Below are 10,758 nucleotides of genomic sequence, written 5' to 3'. Positions count from 1 at the left end.
CAACAGGCATGGTTGGATTATCCATACCCGTATTGATGAGGATCCCGTAATAAGGGGCAACACGATCTTTGCTCTGACAGGACGTGGTGAAGAAATCGCCTCGTGGTGTGTGCGGTAGCAAGTTGTAGGAACGGTTCGAATAAAAACCGGACCATGGCGTGATGTCACTCTTCGAATTGTCAGCAGATTAGATTCGTGGATTATTATTATTCTCTCTACAGTGGTATATGGAATGTTATCTTGCAGAGCCGGATACGGTCCATGTGTTTGGAATTTATATTGGAGTATTCGGAGATGGAACCCGCCTTGCAACGCCGAAGACAATCTATGCGCTGGAATCATCGTCATTGAAGCCTGGTTCAGGGGCTACTGAGGGAGTCCTGGATAAGGGGGTATCCGGACAGCCGGACTATATGCTTTGGCCGGACTGTTGGACTATGAAGATACAAGACAGACGACTTCGTCCCATGTCCGGATGGGACTCTCCGCGTGGAAGGCGAGCTTGGCGATCCGGATGTAGATCTCCTTCACTGTAAACCGACTCTGTGTAACCCTAGTCCCCTCTGGTGTCTGTATAAACCAGAGGTTTTAGTCTGTAGGACTCACGATCATCATCATCAATCATACCATAGGCTAGCTTCTAGGGTTTAGCCTCTCTGATCTCGTGGTAGATCAACTCTAGTAATATTCATATCATCAAGATCAATCAAGCAGGAAGTAGGGTATTACCTCCATTGAGAGGGCCCGAACATGGGTAAACATCGTGTCCCCAATCTCCTGTTACCATTTGCCTTAGACGCACAATTCGGGACCCCCTATCCGAGATCCGCAGGTTTTGACACCGACAGTAGGTAAGTGCGCAGCAACCTAAAATGTGTCGGCGTATGTTGGGTGTATGGACACAGACTAAGTGTCGGCATAGATGGACACGTGTCAATGGACCAAAGGTTGGAAACTTGTGGCGCACGATTTCGGCGCGAGGCGGGGAATATTGGGGTGTTCATGTAAAATATCCGCCACCGTTGTGCAAATTACCTCCATCTCGAACCCAACTCCACAGCCCTAACCCGTGCCTGCCGCCGCTGCCCTCGTGCTCGATCCACAGTCCTGCCGCCGGCCTCGCGCTCTACCCCGTTTTCAAGTCGTTGTCTCGGAGCTTGCACTACCTCGCCCCTAAGCTCCACCTCGTCATCCACCCGTCCTTGCAGTCCGCCCCTCCCCCCAAGCTCCATATCCCGAGATCGAGCCGTCGCCCTCTCGATTCAACATCGAACCGCCGTCCTCGCACCGCCCCCTCGACATCCCACTGTCGTCCTTGCCAGTCCCCGCTCCTGCTGCTGCCAGGGCTCCATCTCCGGGCTCCCGCTGCTGTCCCACCTGCTGTTGCTGGGGCTCCATCTCCGGGCTCTTGCTGCTGCTGGATCTGCTGCTACCGGGGCTCCATCTGCAGGCTCACACTGCTGCTGGACCTGCTGCTACCGAGGATCCATCCCCTTCGAGCTATGCCCCTCTCAAAGACAGTTGGCATCGTGTCTGAGGTAAGTATCAACTCGTCTTGAGATTTCCTTCTCTGTACCTGATGTTGTAAAAAATTGAATGAACAAGCATGCTTATTGACTTTGATTTGTTCCTTAGAAGTTAGTTTCTGCATTTTTTGTAGTGAGGTGATGGCGGAAGACAATAATGATCATTGATACATCATAGATGGAGCTGGAGGCAATGCTGCAAAGAGTGTCAAATGGAGGTGGCTTCTCATGGTAGTCAAGATGTCTAAGAGACGCACAACTTATTTTCTTATGGTCTTGAGGCCAATTAGACATACACTTGGAGTTTTTATATCGTGTACCTTAAATTAATGTGACATTTTAATTAATTGTTTAGATTATGTGATGGTTCTTTTTTTCTAATGTGCAGGGTCCTACAGCCATATAGGTGGATAGTTGTTCAACAAAATGATATATGGACTTCAAGCTGGTATCATAAAAAAACATTTGCTTCGGTGTTCTGAAGTTTCTCGATGAAGTGTAATATATTTGACCAGTAGCGACACCACCACAAGGCATATATGTACCAATGATGTTATTTCTTCTAGTCAATTTGATTTTTTTATCTGTTGTGAGTAACAAGTAAACTACTCAGGTTGATCTTATTTGTATATTTTGCAATTGTTTCCTGGTTGATGTATTGCAAGAGCGTTGTTTGTCCATACTTAAGTATACTTCAGTTTGGTTCAGTTTAGGACATAGTAAGTATGCTTTAGAAGAAATAATAAAAATTATCTGTTGCGAACAACATGTCAGGCTTGCGTTTTCAATCTCCCTGTACTTCTATGGTTCCAAATATTCTCTTGTATCTTCATTGTCTTATCTGCTTGTAGACCTATACTGCAAGTTAGTTTGATGTTAAAGAAAAATCCATTTATTGTACTGTTGTCAGTTTGTGCTTAATTTTGTGATTGTTGAAGGCAAGGAAAAGAGATGGTGCAGAAGGAGCTTAAGCAAGCATGATGGTTCGACGACCACAACCTCACAAGGCCATCCACATGGCCCAGCAACACTATTTCAAGTCTGCCTCTCGCTCCCTACCCAGCCACTCAGTAGTGGATTTTATTATTTTGTCTTCTCCATGGACTGATTGGTTGTTGCTGTGGTTACTCCATGGACTAATATGACCTTTGCACCGAAACCATTTATTTTACAAAATTGCCTACCTTTGTTCTAGCATATTAAATTTTATTAGCATGCTCCAGTGCCTACAAATTGTTCTATCGGAACATTATCTTTGTTCTTCCATCATGAAATGTGTGAAGTTTGCAATGACTGGAGATCTCACCAATAGTCATGTCTCCAAAAATTCCTCTTGTTCTATTCAGACGCTTAACTTACTTTAGATAATGGAAGATGGTTGCTCAGCCTCTGCATCGTTCCATAATTTATATTTCCTGGACTTGTTATTTCCCTGTGGATTGATCTAGGATCCTACTTTGTTATACAAGCGTCTGCCAGTTAATGCTTTGCCATTGTTTCTCTTGAGGTCACTCTTTATATTAGAATATTTTTATGTACTGCATTTATGCTCTATCTACATTGGAATTTGATGTCATCCTTGACTGTTACCTCTGTCTGCCTCAACTTTATATTGTAGAAATTATGTTTTGTTAATTATAATTACATACTATTCTTTCACTATTTCTGATAAAATCATAATATTATTTTTGATAGGCTGGAAGGGAGGTCATTATCTACAACTGCTTACCATCTCCTATTTCATCAAACTAATAAACAACGGTTCAAATGACTAGGGTTGCTAGGGAAGGGAGAATTTATTTGAATAATTTCCTCTTGACTAGGATGAATGAGAAAATATCTTCATGTGGTTCTATGTACATTGCATGTGCGTACTTACTAGTCAGAGTAAAAAATAGATGCAAATTGTGTTGTTACATACAATTGTCATGATTACAATGTCTGATGAGAAACAAATTACTTTTAGTCTTGTCGACAATATCCAGGAACCACGACCACCAACATGCAGCATGGCCAATGGGCGGAGAACGGATGGATACCTCGCTGGGAACCATGGTTTCGCACATGTAGTAGAAACCAAATGGTGGATGGAAAGGCTACCTCATGGGGAACCAGGGGCACGACTTGTAGTGTCCAACTGGTGGCGAATGGAAGGCTACCTGGCCGGGTACCTCAACTAATAGGTACATTTTTTGTTTCAGTAGTAATTAGCTCGCATTCTATTGCATAAGAACAGTTTCTAAAATGTCACTTTACAAGGTTGCTAACCTATGTGTTAACACTAAATTGCTTGTGTGTATATGTGTCATGGTTTCCTTTTTATCCATGGTTATGTAGCTCTTAATCATGAAAATCTGGAAAGGTTGCAGAAGAGGTTGTCTTTCTTCAGTAAATTATTATGTAATAGGCTATGAAATAAGCTACTAGGTTGTAGGATCATTGTTTTTGATGGTCAATGCCTTCATTGTTGATAAAACTGCAAGCACATGAACATAGTTCTATATAGTACCATGTGAGCCAATTAAAACTTTTGTAGAAACTTATTGTTAACTATGATATCATGAGGATTTATTGATCGAATATGTGTCAATCCACATATGAGTTTTGAACAACTTGAGCCGATTCAACTTTCTTGACATTTTTTTGTGAAAATGTTCAAGGCACTTAGCCAACGGGTGCACATGGACGAGATGACTTTGAAGTGTTTATGGACCATTCAACCTATAATCGTGGATCTTATGTGTCTTCCAGACCATTTGGTGTTTCCGATATTTTGGAGCTTGTACTTTGTGCAAGTGGATATAGACTTGTGTGTTGTAGACCATCTAGCTAAAGTCTCTCATACAAGCAAATAGTGCTCATCTTTCTGTGACTTGTGTGTTCTAGGTGATTGTTAAGATGGTCAAAACTATGCTTTGCCAAGATGATGTGTTTGTCAACTTGCATTCAATGTATATGAATGTTTGTGAACAAGTTTTCATTGTTGTACAGTATGTGTTCATCTTGAACCTTCTTGTGGATGTGAGGATAATAATTGAATCTGTTTAGAGTTTGTATACATCGGTAACAATTGAATAAGTTTATGGCTTGTATATAAATTGTTTTGGCTGCACATCACTATACCAGCAATTTATCTGTCGGCAAAGCAATATATGTCAGTGTAGGTAGGGTGTATGTTGATAGACTATCCGTCGGCATAGATATGGTGTACATGGCTAATAAAGTGTCGGCATAGGTAGGGTGTATGTGGACACGCTATCTGTCGGTGTAGGTAGGGTGTATATTGTCTGATAAAGTGTCGGCGTAGGCAGGGTGTATGCGGACATCCCATCTGTCGGTGTAGGTAGGGTCTACGCCGACTGAAAAACTATCGGGAAGTAAATAATTGTCGGCAATAACTTTGCCCACAGCAAGTCCTCCGATTCTTTCATCTTCTGTCAGCATTGTTGTTAGCTACATCTTATCTTTCGGCAAAGGTACCCTATACCGACACATTATCATGTCATGGGAAGCTTTACCGTGGTGTAGTGCTAGTTGCAAGTCAGACCTTGACTCACAACGTGAGGCCCTTAGTTGCAAGTCAACCATTGACTCACAACTGGTGGCTTATTTTTCCTTGGCTGTAGTTGACCCCCAGTTGCAAGTTAACCCTCGACTCGCAACTGGGAGCTTCTTTTTGTGCTTGTAGGTTGCCCTAGTTATAACTCGGGGCCTTTTTGTTCACCCTTGACTCACAACTGCGCATTTCTGTATTTGTAATTGCCGCAGTTGCAAGTCCACCATCGCTTTGCAACTAGGGCTTTGTAGTTGTAATTTCCCCAGTTGCATGTTCACCCCTCGACTCGCAACTGGGGGTTGTTTTGTAGTTTTAATTGTCCAAGTTGCAAGTCCACCATCTACTCACAACTAGGGCTTTATAGTAGTTGCCGCAGTTGCAAGTCCACCATCGACTTGCAACTGGGGTTTCCTTTGTAGGGGTGCCCTAGTTGCAAGTCCATTGCCTCGCAACTAGGCTTGTAGTAGTGTAGTTGCCCTAATTGCAACTTGGGACTTTTTTGTAGTTGTAGGGGGTCCCCTAGTTGCAAGTGCATTGTCTACTCACAACTAGGCTTTTGTAGAAGTGTAGTTGCCCCAGCAAGTGCACTCTCGACTCTTAACTCGACTTGTCCCAGTTGCATATTCATCCTCGACTCATAAATCGTGCTTTTGTAGTTGTATAGCTAATTGCAAGTCCACCATCGACTCGCAATAGGGGCTTCCTAGTAGTAGATGCCCCAGTTCCAAGTCCACCCTTCTCCCTACATAGTTCTATATAGGCACGGCCAGTTGCAATTTGACCCCGGACTCGCGGGGGTCATTTTATGTTTTTTGTAGTTAGTATAGGCACCATAGTTGCAAGTTGACCCCGGACATGCAACTTACGGAGGGGGCATTTAGCTTTTCTATAGTTCTTATAAGCACCCTATTTTAAAGTTGACCTCAGACTCGCAAATCAAGGAGTGGGGCCCAGCTGCAAATCAACATTCACTTGCAACTGGGCCCTTTTCCCTTTTATAGTTGTGTAGTCATGAAAAGTTGCAAGTTGACCCTAGACTTGCAACTCGAGTGCCATTTTTATGTTTTTTGTAGTGTGTATAGGCACCCTAGTTGCAAGTTGACCCTGGTGTCGTGGTTATAAGGCTGACAGTAGAAAGGGGGGGCAGGTATGGAGAGGCAAGATCTCAGCTATAGTAGAGGTGTACACACGAGATTTATGAGTTCAGGCCCTTCTCGGAGGAAGTAATTGCCCTACGTCTCGGTGTCTGGAGGCGGTCGACTGGATTATATGTGTGTGATGTTACAAGGGGTGCCAACCCTTGTCCCAGAGGAGGGGGGTGGCTTATATAGAGTGCGCCAGGACCCCAGCCATCCTCCATTACAAGGGGCTTAATGTACATAAAGTTGGGGCGTTACTGATAACGCCAGTCTTAAGTGCTATTAATGACCTCAAAGACTACAGATTGAACGCCTGGCCGTTGCAGTGCTGAGTGACCCCTGATCTTCGGTAGGTCGAGTGATTCCTTGTATGGTCGAGTGACAACAAGTGGGAGGGGTATCCGAGTGATATGATTAGTCGAGTGGATTGCACTCGACACCTTTGACTGGGGGTTCTTCGTTGCCTCTTGAACTTCTTATCTTCTATGGTAGTGACCTTGGGAAGGACGTATAGGTCAGGCCTATGACCCTATCCCAAGTCTGTATCCTCATTAGTAGACCCCGAATGGATTAAGGTTCGAGTGGAAAGTAGGTTGAAGTTGAATTTGTTCTGAACTTTGCACCTCGCGAGTGTTTTTCCCAGGATGGAAGACCCACATTGGTACTTCAGCGTTGATTCAGTCGCCTTGATCCATTCAGAAAGTTGTCGACTGAACTTGTAGCATCATCTGCCAAGTGTTGTCTTGGGGTGCAGAATCATTGGTGCGATTGATCGCAGTGTATCTCGGATTTCACGGGATACGAAATTTCAGGGAAGCGCGCGAGACGGGGCACGCCGAAGTAAGCGGGGTGGATAAACAGTAGTGCCTCAATTTCCATGTCACCTTTTTTGCCACGTAGGTTGCGCGCGACTGTTGCGGGATTTGACAGGATCGCCTGGTCCCACGCATCAGCCACTCTGAAGTTGCCCTTTATAAGGCAATGGGGCCGAGGCATCTGCATTGTGCACGCCCGCTTCTCTTTCTTCGTCCTCTGCTTCTCCACCGCATCTAGTTCTTCTGCTCTCGACGCTGCCGCTCCGCTGCCATGGTGAAGGACAAGATGGCGGCGCTAGAGTGTGCGAAGAAGGCGACGGGGGCGGCGAAAGGCAAGAAGCAGAACCGCGGGTCGTCGTCGCATGCGGGGCTGCTGCTAGGCTGGATCCAGGGTGATTGGATCCAGTCTTTGATCCGGCAAGAAGATTTGGACGATCCAGCGGAGTCCGGGTTGATCGCCAAGGGTGCAGCAAGGCTGCCTGAGGGGGAGACGGAGCCGCGGCCTCAACCGGGTGAGTGTGTACTGCTCCCCACCCACTTCGACCAGGGTTTTTTGCTCCCTCCGCACCCCTTCTTCTGGGGTTTCCTGAACTTCTTCGGTGCCCAACTCCACCATTTTTCTCCCAATACCATCACGTACCTTGCCGCGTTCGTGTCAATGTGTGAAAACTTTTTGGGGTGTCGACCGCATTGGGGCATTTTCAAAAATATCTTCACCATCCGTTCCCAGTCGGTGAAGAAAGCAAAAAGAAGTGACTCGAAGACCCATGTCATCCAGATGTGTGGGAGTCTGGGTATCCAAAAGAGGCATAGGATTTCTTTCCCCGTTATGACTCTCCCTGAATCGGTTAGGGGTTGGCAGATGACCTGTTTCTACTGCCAGGTTGTTCCAACTCCAGGTCATTCGACTTGCCTTCCCCACTTCACTTTCGACCGTGTCCATACCCCCTCTCCACTGAACGTGACTGCTGCTGAGAATGTGGAGACAAAGATATTGGTTGAGAAAGTGGTCCAACTGATTAACGAGGCAGTCACTGGCCTGGACCTGCTGGAAGTATTCCTCAGTCAACGCATCCAGCCTCTTTAGGCCCTTGACCATCCCATGTGGCTGTACTCCGGGTCCGACGACACCGCTCGGGTTCATCCAGAGGAAGTGCCACCCAAGACTGTGGCCATGTGGTTGAAGGGCATGACGGGCAACCAGGAATCCCCAGAGGAGCTAGGCGAGTCATCCCCTTCAGTCAACAATCAGCCCGACAAGGCATGCTCTTTATTCCGACTGTCTTTGTATACATATTCCGACTGTGTTTGATCTCGACTGACTTTTACTCGACTTTTTGTGTTGTATGTTTTCACTGACATGTATTCGATGCCCAACGGTGAACAAACCCTGGAGCAGGACCAGGAGGGACAGGCTAGCGCGGAGGAGGTTGGTGAATGGGAATCTTCAGATGAAGGTGAGGAGGAGGAGAGCGAGGAGTCAAATGACGAGGAAGAAGTCGACTCCCCACCGCGCTCTGAATGCTGATCTAAGCAACACCATGACCCGGCGGGCGGGAGCGGAAAGAACGTGGCTCCAAGTACCCAGACACAGAAGCGCACTCGGACGCCGACTCCGGAGCCGACACAGAAGGTCGCCAAGCATCCCAAGGTTGCTCCTCTAAAGACTCAGAATACTTTGCCGCGGATCAAGATGGACGTCCCTGTTGCTTCGAGGTGAGTATCTTGCATGCATTTATCTAGGCGACTGAAGTTTTTGTTCTAACCAACTGGATCATGTATCTTTCTAGCCCCACCTCTGCTGCCACTGACATGGACATCGACAAGGCCCTAGGAGACGAGGAGACCGACGATGCGGCCACTTCCCGAGCTGGTAAGTCCGTTCGACCAGAGTTCATTTAGTCGATTGGATTGTCTGTCTATGATAACCCACAAGTGTAGGGGATCGCAACAACTTTTGAGGGTAGAGTATTCAACCCAACTTTATTGATTCGACACAAGGGGATCCAAAGAATATTCTTAAGTATTAGCAGTTGAGTTGTCAATTCAACCACACCTGGATAACTTAGTATCTGCAACAAAGTATTTAGTAGCAAAGTAGTATGATAGTAATGGTAACAGTGGTAAAGGTAAAGATAGTAATGATAGCAGTATTGTAGTAATTGTAACAGTAGCAACGGAAAAGTAAATAAGCGAAGCACAGTATATGAAAAGCTCGTAGGCATTGGATCAGTGATGGATAATTATGTCGGATGCGATTCCTCATGTAATAGCTATAACATAGGGTGACACGGAACTAGCTCCAGTTCATCAATGTAATGTAGGCATGTATTCCGAGTATAGTCATACGTGCTTATGGAAAAGAACTTGCATGACATCTTTTGTCCTACCCTCCAGTGGCAGCGGGGTCCTAGCGGAAACTAAGGGATATTAAGGCGTCCTCTTAATAGAGTACCGGACCAAAGCATTAACACATAGTGAATACATGAACTCAAACTACGGTCATCACCGAGAAGTATTCTGATTATTGTCACTTCGGGGTTGTCGGATCATAACACATAATAGGTGACTATAGACTTGCAAGATAGGATCAAGAACACACATATATTCATGAAAACATAATAGGTTCAGATCTGAAATCATGGCACTCGGGCCCTAGTGACAAGCATTAAGCATAGCAAAGTCATAGCAACATCAATCTCAGAACATAGTGGATACTAGGGATCAAACCCTAACAAAACTAACGTGATTACATGGTAAATCTCATCCAACCTATCACTGTCCAGCAAGCCTATGATGGAATTACTCATGCACGGCGGTGAGTATCATGAAATTGGTGATGGAGGATGGTTGATGATGACAACGGCGACGAATCCCCCTCTCCGGAGCCCCGAACGGACTCTAGATCAGCCCTCCCAAGAGAGATTAGGGCTTGGCGGCGGCTCCATATCATAAAACGTGATGAAACTTCCTCTCTGATTTTTTTTCCGTGAAACGGAATATATGGAGTTGGAGTTGAGGTCGGCGGAGCAGTAGGGGGCCCACAAGATAGGGGGGCGCGCCCAGAGGGGATGGGCGCGCCCCTCACCCCTCAGCTTCTGCCAGTATTTTTTATATTTTCCGAAACTTATCTCCAAGGATTTTTAGGTCATTCCGAGAACTTTTGTTTTCTACACATAAAACAACATCATGACAGTTCTGCTGAAAACAGCGTCAGTCCGGGTTAGTTTCATTCAAATCTTGCAAGTTAGAGTCAAAACCAAGGGCAGAAGTGTTTGGAAAAGTAGATACGTTGGAGACGTATCAACTCCGCCAAGCTTAAACCTTTGCTTATCCTCAAGGAATTCAGTTGATAAACTGAAAGTGATAAAGAAAACCTTTTACAAACTCTGTTTGCTCTTGTTGTTGTAAACAAGCAAAGCCAGCATTCAGGTTTCAGCAAATATTATGAACTAACCATACTCACAATAACACCTCGGTCTCACAATTACTCATATCGATGGCATAATTAGCTAGCGAGCCATAATAATAAAACTCGGATGACAACACTTTCTCAAAACAATCATAACAGGATATAACAAAATGGTATCTCGCTAGCCCTTTCTGAGACCGCAAAACATAAATGTAGAGCACCTTTAAAGATAAAGGACTGACTAAACATTGTAATTGATGGTAAAAGAGATCCAGTCAAGTCATACCCAATATAAACCAATAGTAATGAA

At 45.2% G+C, this 10,758-nt stretch overlaps 1 long non-coding RNA gene across 1 annotated transcript; it reads left to right on the top strand.

The window, feature by feature from the left end:
• The first annotated feature begins 1,036 nt into the window (after positions 1–1,036).
• On the top strand, positions 1,037–4,582 carry LOC123087027 (uncharacterized). The gene is made up of 4 exons (XR_006441202.1): positions 1,037–1,538; positions 1,661–1,757; positions 1,915–3,709; positions 4,187–4,582. It is a non-coding gene; the product is annotated as an uncharacterized lncRNA (long non-coding RNA).
• The last annotated feature ends 6,176 nt before the right edge of the window (positions 4,583–10,758 follow it).

Source organism: Triticum aestivum, chromosome 1B, assembly GCF_018294505.1.
Source record: "Triticum aestivum cultivar Chinese Spring chromosome 1B, IWGSC CS RefSeq v2.1, whole genome shotgun sequence".
Taxonomy (NCBI): Eukaryota; Viridiplantae; Streptophyta; class Magnoliopsida; order Poales; family Poaceae; genus Triticum; species Triticum aestivum.
This window is presented reverse-complemented; position numbering and strand designations above follow the sequence as displayed.